This window comes from Podarcis liolepis (genome assembly GCF_965112155.1).
Source record: "Podarcis liolepis genome assembly, chromosome: 12".
In the NCBI taxonomy this organism is placed as follows: Eukaryota; Metazoa; Chordata; class Lepidosauria; order Squamata; family Lacertidae; genus Podarcis; species Podarcis liolepis.
Window position 1 is genome coordinate 6,499,655 of NC_139563.1, and position 13,432 is coordinate 6,513,086.

A 13,432-nucleotide genomic window follows, 5' to 3' on the forward strand; every position below is an offset into this window, starting at 1 on the left:
TTGGGAGAGATGCTAGTCTGAAACCCTGGAAAGCTGCTGCCAGTCAGTGTAGGCAATACTGAGCTAGATGGGCCAATGGTCTGACTCAGTACAACGCACGTTCCGGTGTTCTATATTTTAATGTTGTCTCACTCCCTAGATCTGCATTACGCCTTTATTGTCTGCTTTAAACATAAAAGAAAATACTTTATTGCAGTAGACACCTGTATTGCTACTGAAAGGACTCTGCTTATATATTTCCCTCTCTCCCCTGTTCTTGATCACACCTGTCTGGCTTGGGGCTAAATCAAATACTCCCATAGCTGGCAGTCATCTGTTTCTTAACTGACTAATGCTACGGGGGAGCTGGAGGCTTCCAAAGGAATGTCAAACACCTTGATTGGATCGTAATGAAAACTCACTTGACAAGGCAAGAGGATCGGGATCTTTTCCTCTTAATTGATGCTGGATTGAAAAGAGGAGAAGGGCACCTGTTTGCATGACTCCTTTTCAAAGCATCAATACAAACTTCTGATAGCATTTACTTACTTACTTACTTACTTACTTACTTACTTACTTACTTACTTACTTACTTATTATGCTGCCCTTCCTCCCAAAGTAGCTCAGAGTGGCAAACACAAAAGTGATAAAACAATACAATTAAAAATAATACAAAAACAGAAGGAATTCAATGTAGCACTCTTCTAATTCTGTCAGCACAAGCATTTCATCTTGCCAGATGGAATGTTCCCCCCTCTCTTCCCCTATTCATTGTTCTGGGGGTTCTCCTAACCCCCACCCCACCTCTGAGAAGAATTTGGGGGAAGGGGTGTGTAGGGGGAGGAAAGTGGGGAAATCCCTGTTGCACCAGCAGAAGTTCTTGCGCTGGCTTCTTCTAGCAGGACTCATTAGTTGAATCCAACCCATATTTTAAAACATCTAATTTAGAACATCTAAAATATGAACAACCATCACATATCCCCACAGCTAGCTAATTATTCCAAGGTTATCAGGAACAGTATCTTTCAGTCATCAGATGCCTGGGTAAACAGAAATGTTTTTAATTCCTGCTGAAAGTGAATAATGAGACCGACAGATGCACCTCACCAGGGAGGGCATTCCTGAAATGAGGAATCGCCACCAAGAAGGCCCTGTCATAGGTCATTGTCAGCTGGGCAGCACCAACATAGAGCCCTTGATGGTTGATATTGCAGGGAGGTTCCCTTTTAGGTACTTGAGTCCCAAGCCTACAGCATACATGCACACATACCATATTAAAATGGGAAGCACAATTCAGTCTTACATCTCCAAAAGATTCTGTTTGAGAGGGTTTAAGAATAATTTACTCACCTGCAGAAAAGCCCATTTCCCATGTCTCCAGAGCATCCCTTTATGCTGGAAGCATCAGCCACTGCCCCACCCCACATAATATTCCCATGCCTGCCTGAAACATTTTTTTCTGTCTAATACTGTACTCAACAGCACCAGGCGAAGAGGTCAATCTATGTCTGGATTGAACTCACAGGACTGTAGGGACTCACATGACTGAAAGTTCCTCCATATATTTTTTTAAAAGGGGGGATACTGGCATGCTAGTTGTCTTTGAGTCGGGATTCCCAGTCACCCTAATTTAAATTCTGCCCTTTCATCACAATCATATGCTGTGGCTTGGCTGCAAGTGGCAAAAGCAGGCAGAGCAGCAAATGAAAATTTCACTTTTGCATACTAGTCTAGTATCTGCACACACTTGCACACCCCTCTCTAAGCAGACAAGCAGGAAGCATTTTTGGAGTCCAAGGGCACATGCCAACCAGGCACGGCTGGTAAAAGGATTGGTTCAGAAGGGTGCATGCCTTGGGGAGAGTCCCTAGGGCCAGACAGAAAGCCCTGGAAGGCTGCATTTGGCCCCCAGGTATGAACTTCCCCATCCTTGAAATAGGCTGTGTATCCTATTTTACAGAGGACAGTCCTCTTTTCGAAGGGCTGCATGGTCCAAATCTGGTTTAAAGATAAGGAACCCTAAGAAGGGAGAGCAAAGGGGGCCTTGAAGTCGCTCATCAACAGTTAGCACCTGGATAGTAAACTGGGCAGGTGAACAGGTCACCTGGTCTCAGCATACCCTACTATGGTGAGATGTGTTTCTATTTCATCTCTAGTAATGATTTCTAAATTTGCATCAATATATGTAATATACATTTTGCAATCTTTATGCAAATCTGTCCTCTTTTTTGGCAACACATAAGTGGCCACCTAACAAAATTCTACCAAGAGTCCAGCAAATCAACAGCAGGAAAGGTATGGGGTCTCTCCAGGACTTGAGAGCTGAGAGGCTCCAGAAATCTCAGGTTAATGATCTCAAGGGCCGCAACACAAGATGTCAGGAATGAACCAGTCACATGAAGAACAAAGTTGTTGTCACTCAAATGTAAATGATACAAAGGGAAATGTCAGACAGCCACAAGAGAGTTCCAAATCGCCATTACGATGCACAGGATCACTGAGCAATTAATAATTTTAACTTGTTCTGGCACAGAGGCCTCCGAGTTGGATGCTTCAGTCACTTTATGCCATAATGAAGGCTTTAAAAACTCACTCCAAGTCCCACTGCAGCCAAACTTAATTTGGCTGGGTATTTCAAATCAGTCGTGTCTGGACTAAAGTCTCCTTCCAATTTGTGACTTACTTTATGCATTTATTATTCCATTTCTGTTTCACCTTTCCTCTAAAGAGCTCAGCATGGTCAGGTGGGGAGACAGACCCCTCCTGTCTGCATTTTATCCTCACAACATCTCTGTGAGGTAGGGTAGGCCAAGAGACTGGCTGCTAATCCATTGAGCTTCATGGCTGAGTAGGTTTTGAACCCTGGTCTCTAGGTTTGGTTCCCAGTTTCTAACCACTATGAATGCCATGCCGTATTAGTGGGTCTGTGCTCCTTTCCTTTCTGCCCATTTCTTTTTCCCAGTTGTTTTCTTTCTCTCAACCTTCTTCCCTCTGGCCTTCTCTGTTTTTCCTCAGTCCTCTCTCTGGACCACCCAATCTTCATGTCTTGTTCCCACCACCAACCTGCAGTGCTTGACCATCTTCTCTCCTCACTGCATCCCATTTCTTCAGTTTGCCCTTCTCTCAAGCCCACTGCCTACCCAACTCCCCCTCTTTAGGATCTGGGCAAATTCTAACCAATAGCAGCCAGACTCTCTGCTGCCTAACCCCACTCCTCTCTCAGGTAACAGGCAATTCAACCAATCACAGTCATCATCCACAGCAAACCCCTTAGTTGGCACATTAAAATATAGAAATTGACATGAGCCTGGGCCACCTTGAAGGATATTGTATATCCCTTCTCTGATTTTTCTGCCCACTTTTAAACCTGACGGCCCCTCCACATTTTACTTGGAAGCACGTAGAGAAAAGTGCACAGGCAAAAGTTTATGCAATGCTCACTAAGGGCCATTTTCTTTTTTTAAAAAAAATAATAAATTTATATTGATACCGCAAGAAAAAAGAAAAAAAAAAACACAAATACCAAATTACACACAGTAATAACCATAGACACATAATTTTCTTAACAAACAATAAAACATATATTGGTCTTAACACTAAAGACCCAACCTCCCGTCTATTCCATATTTCAGTTTCATATTACTTATTGCCAATACACATTTTTATCATAATTAAACTTTTTCTTAATATATCAAATTTCTTATATCTACCTTGCAACTATTAATGAAGTTCCTTCAATGCTGCAACAGAATTTAAACAACTATATTTATTTTTCAAATATTCTTTGAAAACCTCCCATTTTGAAACAAATTCCTGTTTTGATTTATTCTTTATTTTTTCTGATAGACCGTCTAATTCAGCATATTCTGTCAGCTTTTGGATCCAATCTTGTACAGAAGGGATTTCATTACTCTTCCATCTTGCCGCGATCAGGACTCTTGCTGCCACCATCGCATATAAAAAGATACCCTTCCTCTTTTGCGGAATGTCCAAATCTGTTATTCACTAAGGGCCATTCTCACATTGCAGTTTATTAGGGGCTCAGGCAAGCTCTGAGCAATGTCCACATTACATTGCCCCACTCAAAATTCCGCCCTATGACATTTTTCCTTTTGATTTAGGATTTACCATTTCCATGGAAAACCCAGAAAGTAAAAGATGACTAAATATGGGAATGGCGAATCCAGATTAGTTTTGGTGGGGGTGGAATGGGGAAAATACTCAGAAATAGTTTATTATTGCTCATTGCATTTGGGAAACAAGGATTTCCTTCTTCAAGGACAAACCTTATTGGCACCCTACAAAAATATTCTACTGTAACTTCTTCCTTCATGTTGACTCATCTACCAGAAAACCACTGCCATAAAAAGACCCATGTGTTGCAAAGGAGGCTGGGCCATATTACAGGGCAGCCTTTGACAATCTGGCACCCTCCATTTGTTTTGGACTACCATTCCAGTCAGCTCCAACTGAAAATTTTGCAGGCACGAACAGGATTTTCAAAGCAGATGTGCATAGAATTGTCCCCATACCATCATGAGCACAAATAATCACGAATGCACAATAAAAATAACATCTGTAGGGGGCACTTAAAAAAATAGTAAAAAATAATTTTATACTTTTCCCATGTGTACCACATGATTCTACAATAAGCAAAAGAAACAGCTTGTTGAAAAACACATCAAGCTAAATTAGCCTCAAGAAAGAACTCATCAAAAAACTTCAAATAAAACTAGGGGTTTTACATGCAGATAGTCCTGACTGACAATTCCACACCGTTACACCATGTTTGCAACTTTATATTAATTTGCAATACTATAGGATTGCAGTAGTTTATTAATTTTAGTGGCTTTTATATTTTTAAAATGCATATGTTTTATTTGCATGCATTGTTTATTTTGACACACACACTCCTCAAATAAAACTAAACAGTTTGCAGACTACTTCATTAGCAGAGAAGTAATCTTTTCGCTCTAGCAGCCTCTTCACCTGGGTGCATGTGAGGGGGGAGTTCAGATGTCTGAGTTCAGATGTCACTATTTAATCTTTCTCAAAGAATTGACAATTTGGGAGGGGGCCGGAGGAGGGGGAGCAGACTCTGGTCATTCTCTGTTACAACACAGGTAGCACTAACCTAACGTGTCTGGATATTTGCCTCAGGCAGACCTATGAATGAGCCTCTTGTAGATCAGGAAAAAAGGTGGGGGCAGGAGAGAGAAAATCCTGGCCTAACATTTTTGCATGTCAGCAAAACCAAGAAAAAAAAAACAGCATTGCAAAAAACCAAAATTTGGAACAATGAGCCAACAATTTTCACCATCACAAACTCAGTCCACCCAGATGACCCTTACATGCCTAACTTGGATCCAGCTTCACCCCAAAAGCAATGAGCTAGTATTTCACAGCTGAAAGTAGGATGTAAATAAATTGCTGGACCCCCATTTTGATTTTTCCCCCTCTCATTCATTTGCTATTCATTTTATTGACTATATTTTTATCCCACTTTCCAGAAAATTATCTCACAAAGTAGCTCACATGATTAAAAAAATACAAAGGTAAATAGAGAGATAGATCTTCCTCTTCTTCTCTGGTGATCACTTGTAACTGAGTAAGATTGTGTTCCATGAACACGGTCTTAAAGCTGTGTCTGTAGGTGACTGCGGAGGACAATTCTGGATCCACACGTCCTTCCACAGTGGTGACATAGGTTTCTGGGCGGGAGTCAATCTTCAAAGTACATGACACCTTTGGTAAAGGCTGTTCTCCAATTGGGGCACTCGCAGGCCAGTGTTTCCCAGTTGTCGGTGTTTATATTACATTTTTTAAAGATTTGCCTTGAGAGAGTCTTTAAGACCACCAGCATTACACTTTCCATTTTTAAGTTTGGAATAGAGTACAGTCATACCTTGGTTGTTGAATGCCTTGGTACTTGTATGTTTCGGCTCCCGAACAATCAAAACCTGGAAATGAACGTTCCGGCTTTCGAATGTTTTTTTGGAAGTTTAATGTCCGATGGGGCTTCCGTGACCTTCAAATGTCTGGTGGAGCTTCCTGCAGCCAATCAAAAGCCACACTTTGGTTTCCAAACGTTTTGGAAGTCAAACGGACTTCTGGAACGGATTCCATTTGACTTCCAAGGTACAACTGTAGTTGGTTTGGAAGATGATAATCAGGCATCCTATCAACATGACCAGTCCAACGAAGTTGATGTTGAAGAATCATTGCTTCGACACTGGTGATCTTTGCTTCTTCCAGTACACTGACATTAGTTCGCCTGCCTTCCCAAGTGATATGTAAAAATTTTCAGAGACACCGTTGATGGAATCTTTTGAGGGAGATGGCGTTTATAAGTGGTACATGTTTCACAAGCGTACAGTAAGGTTGGTAGTACAATAGCTTTGTAAACAAGCATTTTGGTTTCCCTGTGAATGTTCCGGTCCTCAAACACCCTGCTCTTCAATCAGGAGAAAGCTTCACTCGCAGAGCTCAGGCGATGCTGAATTTCAGCATCAATGTTGGCCCTTTTAGAAAGATAACTGCCCAGATAGGAAAAGTGCTCAACATTTTCCAACGTTACACCTTTAAGCTGGATTTGTGGTGCTGCAGCGTGGAGAGATAGATAGACATACCCTGCCATCAGGCTTATGAATTAAAATACTAGACACACAAAAGAAAGGGTGGTAGAAGGAAAACTTAGGGGGTGGACCCTCTACCATAAGATAAAGCAATGACCACCAACTTTGACTGCTTAAAAAGAGAATTTGACAAATTAATGGAGGTTAAGGGTATCAGCATGGGCTTCCACAGAGACGGGCAAGGGGCAGGGTTATTGTGAGGATAATATGGAGAATGGGAGAACCATGTTTGCCATCTTCAGCTTGGAGGAGAGGTGGGAGAAAAATGGCATCATAAGTTAGACTATCAAGTCAAAAGCTTCCCCAAAATACAAAATAAGGGTGATCATTTTCCAGGAACGGAGGCTAGAAAATAGGTGCTGTGCCCAGTGACTATGGCAGTTGGAGAATACGCAGCCACTGCCTTTATAGCAGCTTCAGAGCAGAAACTCTACAGATTCAGAGCTAGTCAACATAGCAACTGTGCCCCACACAGTTAGAAAAAAGGTGCTGGTACTGCATACCCTTGAGTACCCCCAGAAAAAGCACTATTTCCAGACAACGTTTTTTACTGAGCATTCATTCTGATTTGTTTACAGGGTGGTTAGACAGCACTGCCACAAGCAAGCTATGTTCCACACTTTCCAGTGCATTTTCCTGCCACTTTTTTAAAGAACATAAAATGAAGAGAATGCTGCCTGAAACACTTGAGAGTTGCTGTTAGTCAGTGTTGACAGTACTGAGCTAGATGGACTGACTCAGTATAAGGCAAATTCCTCTGTTTTTCCTATATGACTGAATCCCATCCCCAACTGGGCTGGTCTGAAGGGCCCAATGTTCCATACAGCATGCCCCCTTTAAAAAACACACACACCCCAGTCAGCTGTATTTACAGTCTCTGAGCACTGCTGCTAAAGAACAGATGCTCAGACTTTGGGGTCATATTGTGTCCAATCAGCTTGTCATCACCCACTGACTCTGGAGCCCCTTGTGCCAAATTTAATCATCAGCCCTGCCATAGCCTCCGAGATGCAGTCCCACACGTGCTGCAGCTTCCTCTGTTCCTTAAAAAAAACACAAGAGAAAGGTGAAGCAAGTGTAAGGAACATGGGGACCCGCCAGCCCAGGACGGGTGAGAAAAGGGAGAGGACAATGGGAGGATTATAAGGAGATGGTGATAAGCATCACCCAGGCCAATGGAGGGTCCCCCTCCTCTGACTTCATTACACAGTAGCAACAGCTGTTGACCGTCCGAGTTCACAGTGATGAAAATCCACATCAGCAAGATGGTTACTAAACAGGGGATTTTGCATGCTGCCAGGAAAAGTAGGGTTGCAAGTTTTTAATTGGCCTGTTCCCGACAGGAGAGGCAAAGATTTGAGAAAGGTAGCAAGTTTTGTTGTTAGACATGATTATAAAACCAAGGCAGCCAACTTCTTCATTCTGCAAAATGAAGGGCTGAAGATCAGAGGAAGAGTTTGGCATGCAGAAGGTCCAAGATTCAACTGCCAGCCAGTGGAGACAGTACACATAGATGAACCAATGTGTCTGACTTAGTACTCCTTTTGAGTAAAAGGCAGCTGAGTAAGCTGGGCTCTTTTAACTGAAGGCAGGGACACCTTTCACTGAAGGCAGAGATTCCAGTTTGGTTAGAACTGCTCCTATATAGGGCTCAGGCTGCGTACACATGACAGTTTATTCTAGAATCATTGGAGACTTTTCGGAGTTTTTTCGACTCAGTCCACAGACAGTCAAGATCTACTGCATATCTTTTTCTTGCCCCTGGAAAGTGCTTCTTGAAAAATTAGTTTCATTCCAAAAACAAGAGCTCATTGAATATATGATTCTGCAATTACCATGTAGTATGTCCATTTTTGAAAACAGAGGTAAATAGTTTCAGCAATAGGGTGGTGGTAGGTGTTTCCTCACATGCCCAATGATATTCTGGGGTGGGCATATGCCAAGATCACAATCACTACTATGTTGTGAACTGCCCTGAGATCCGCAGATGAAGGGTAGTATCCAATTATTATTAACACGACTACTACTACTACTACTACTACTAATAATAATAATAATAATTGTTGTTGTTGTTGTTGTTGTTATACTTCCTTCTTCATTCACCTGAAGTATGTACAGGGAGGAAGATGTGTGGAAAGCCGAATCAAGGGGAGAAGTTTCAAACATACGTCAAACATACCCACTCTTTTGAATGGAAGGATCCAGAATATATAGATTGTAAGCAATAGGTTGAGAATGAGCATGAACAATTCCAAATTGAGAAAATTCCAAATTGAGAAAAAACACCTTAGTGGGCACACAGCCTGAGGGCTTGTCCATGCTTCTGCTTGTCCTGTTCTTAGAAAGCATGGAACTGAGAGGTTTTCCACTTGTCCCATGCTTTCTAGGCATGGGTCTGAACAGTTTTCCATTTGCCCTGCCACTTTCCCCAGGAAAACCTGTTCTTTACCGCTGAATCATAGCAAACCCCAATCTGTGAAAACCCCAACAGATATTTTCTCTGATTCAGTGGTAAAGAGTGAGTTTTCCCAGGGGAAAACAGTGTGGCAAACGGAAGTGTGAACAAGCCCTCAGTCTAGGGTTGACTGCTGATGAAGCAACATCTCAGCTCTGGTCTCCTATAACACTCCTAATGAGGTCTGCACAATAAAGTTTAGCCTTATTGTCTTGTTGTGGCGGTCTGTGCTCACAGCAGGACAGACAACCTCACAGGTGTTTCTGACTGAGGTGCCACTTAGTAGTCAACAATTTTTACTTTCAGATTTAAAATTTTACCAGGTAGAAATCGTTCCGCAAAAGAACTTAGGTTGTGTGCATATCCACTTGTGTGTATTTTATGCCAGCTTTTTCTGATGCCCCTCCTTCCCTCCTTCTTTCTTGAATTAGTCAGTTAGGTGACCCTAGTTCATCCTTAGTCATGTAGTGAATATGATAGCATCATGATGCTCATAGCTTGTTGTGATGCTGCCCCTGTCTGCTAATAACTGAAGCCCCACCTGATCAGATTTGGCAACTTAAATTAATATTTCCAGATATGCAGCATCTTAATCTGTTATAATCTTGTGGCCCTTTACAGAGAAACAAATGTATTGTGGCATGCACTTTCCTGGACTAGAGCCCATGCCATCTGATGCATGAAGTGTCAACAAATAAAGAAACATTTTTGCAAGGCAAGCTATGAATTGCTGAAAAGGGAATTGGTTTTTATCTCAGCAGTGCCAAAAAAATTGTGGGTGTTTTTTGTTTGTTCATTTGTATTAAGTAGTAACAGTTCAGTCCTGTTTCTGGCTGACTTCAAAATTTCTCTGGGGAAACTGAGGGAATCATGTTCTTTCAATGCCCCCCTCTATCCCTCAGCCCCAAGTAACCCAAGCTGTCATAGTTTCTCCAAGGTGTGCATGCACGAAGGAAAAAGTCACCTTGTTTCCTGGATAGGAGAGGTGCCCATCCCTAAATTGGCAGCATTTCAGCTATTATTTTTCAAAGAAAAATCATGCATCAATCTGTGTGGAATGTTGTCTCATGGATGGATTGCTGTGAATTATTAAGCAACTGGGAGAGAAGTAAGCCCTTCTGATTCATTCTTACTGCTAAGAGCCTATGCAAGAGGAGTGGAAGGCCTGCTGTTCAGTTCCTTTCACCACAGCAAAGCAAAGTCGGCCAGAGAATCAGTAGATTTTAAATGAAATGTCACATCCCATTTGGCACGGAAGCTCCAGTGTGAGGACAGGCGCATAGAGGAAGGAAAATTTGACAGCTCGGCAGGTCATGGCAAGCTGCCTTACTAGCCACACGCTTGGGTTTAAATTGAATATCTCCTTAGCTTGATGCCTTGAAGAGAGACTCTTCAGGAAAATGCATAAACCCCAGGACTATCATGAACTGCTGCAGATTGCATAATGCAGATTAGTTACCCTTTACCATCCCTAAACCACACTGTCATGCTCAAGATGCATGTGATTTATAGAGTGGATTTTTTCCAGCCTTTTAAGGCATAGTTATGGGTGAGGCTGAAATACTAATCCACTTTAGTCCCAGGTCAGATGGGAGCCTTAAATAGAGCCTCTGCCTAGTCAGAGAAGTCTCTGGGTTACTGTTACAGTTCTGACAGCTACTACAGCCACCTACTGAGAGGCTCCTTCCAGCCTTCTCTCCTGCTTGTCATTCAGCAGTACAGTGGTACCTCAGGTTAAGTACTTAATTCTTTCTGGAGGTCCGTTCTTAACCTGAAACTGTTCTTAACCTGAAGCACCCCTTTAGCTAATGGGGCCTCCTGCTGCCGCTGCGCCGCTGGAACATGATTTCTGTTCTCATCCTGAAGCAAAGTTCTTAACCCGAGGTACTATTTCTGGGTTAGCAGAGTCTGTAACCTGAAGCATATGTAACCTGAGGTACCACTGTATCTGGTTTCTGCTTGCAGTATTAAGAAGACTGTGACTTCCCCATTTGCTGCAAAAGAAAGTCAGTTGTTGCTAGATGGTGGCCAAATGGCAGTGAGCGAGGGCTGGAATGGAGCTGGTTATTTGGAGGCTTCTTGCTTTGTGAAGCCTCATCCAAAGGCTTGTGCATGAAATGCCTTTAATTGTTGGGAGGTGAGTGGCAGACAGATTCCTCACCTTGCACTGTGCACAATCAAGTGACCTACATTTGTGCAGAGCCTGAATTCAACAGTGAAGCTTCAGTGGACAACACATGGTATCAGAAGTGGAAGGAGAAGGAAGAGGAGTCTGAAAGAAGAGCTGTATATAAGGGGATAGTGCACATTAAGAATTATTCCACCACTGCCTCTTTTCATGGAGTGAATTGAAAACACCGAGCACTAGAGTTGGAAAAGTCTACTTTTTCTTTTGATCACACCTGGTCCTCAAAAGATTGTGCAAGTATGGGATGTTCAGGGTTTCTGTACTGAGTGTGGTTTGGACTATGTCAATCAGGGTACCTGCCATCCCAATTATTTCACAGGGTCAGCTGGGTAGACCTGATCTATGCCATGTAGAAGCCTTTGCAGAAGTCCTTAGTGAAGTCCATACAATCACCTACCCAGTTACCAGAACTTCATAATTCATCTGAAATAACGATTGTTCATAAAACATCAGTAATCATAAGCTAAACATTTGTATTAGAGTCAGAGTCAAGGAAAGCTTGGGTAAACATTTTAAGGTTTTAAGAGGTGATTAAAGGTAATTCATGACTATCTTCGCTTCATGAATTACCTGTAGGAGGGCATTCCTCAACACAGGATCTTCTGAATTATCATGGAACAACTAGCAGGTTCTCCTCAGAATATCTTAAAGATCATTTTGGTCTTTACTTTGGGTGGCAGTCTGCTAGGTATCCTGGTCCCAAGTTGCTTAGGGCTTTAAATGTTAACAACAAAACTTTGAATTTGGCTCAGTAGCTATTAGGCAACCTATTTCCCTTTTTTGGTGCACACTCAAGTTCCTGTTTTGTTTAAAATAATAATAATAATAATAATAATAATAATAATAATAATAATAATAATAATAATAATAATAATAATAATTTATTATTTATACCCCGCCCATCTGGGCAGCTTCCAACTGAATATTAAAAACAGTACAGCTTCAAACATTAAAAACTTCCCTAAAGAGGGCTGCTTTCAGATGACTTTTAAAAGTAAAATAGTTGTTTATTGCTTTGACATCTGCTGGGAGGGCGTTCCACAGGGCAGGCGCCACTACCAAGAAGGCCCTCTGCCTGGTTCCCTGTAACCTTACTTCTCGCAATGAGGGAACCGCCAGAAGGCCCTCGGTGCTGGATCTCAGTGTCCGGGCTGAACGATGGGGATGGAGACGCTCCTTCAGGTATACTGGACCGAGGCCAAACAACTTATCAGTCATTCTATGTATGCTAACTTAAATTTCTATTACTGTCATACAATATTGGTGTAAGCCTTCATAACCTATGCCCTATGCCTTATATCTAGATTCTTAGACTATACCTATATAAACTACACCAATCATTTTATGGTTAATATCTATGTTTTTCTGTATAGACTTTATGCCCCTTCAAGCTCCTACAGTCCTCTTACCTCATGACTGCTAAGTTTACTCCGGAGCCTTTGTTGAGGAACTCTGTCAAAGGTTTTCTGAAAGTCCAAGTATACCATCTCTATCAGAGCACTATCCACATACTAAAATAGTGAGTGAAACCAGACTTAACCTTTGCAGAAGCCTTGTTAATTCTTAGTCAGCTAGACATGTTCTTTTAATATGCTTGGTGATGTTATCTTTAATAATGATTTCTACTAATATTCCCAAAACAGACATTAAGTTAATCAGTCTTTAATTTTCTGAGACCCATCTAGTGTTCTTTTAAACAAAAATGGTGTTACATTGGCTGCCTTCCAGTCCTCTGGATTATTAACTAATGTTAATAATACTTAATGTTGAGACTATTAAAATACTAATTTATACAAGTTCTTAATGTTCTTATCTTCCTTATGTGTGGGAGCACAATAAATGATAGGTATTGATAGGATTTGTGCTTACCAAAACCATCTACCTCTGGGGATATTGTAAGTTTCAAAACTGATAACTTGGTTGGAGCTGAACTATCTTAGCACTAGATAGAATCATAGAATCATAGAGTTGGAAGAGACCACAAGGGCCATCGAGTCCAACCCCCTGCCAAGCAGGAAACACTATCAGAGCACTCCTGACATATGGTCGTCAAGCCTCTGCTTAAAGACCTCCAAAGAAGGAGACTCCACCACACTCCTTGGCAGCAAATTCCACTGTCGAACAGCTCTTACACCAAAGTGAAAAGATAGCAACACCCTGCAGAGAGCTGGATTA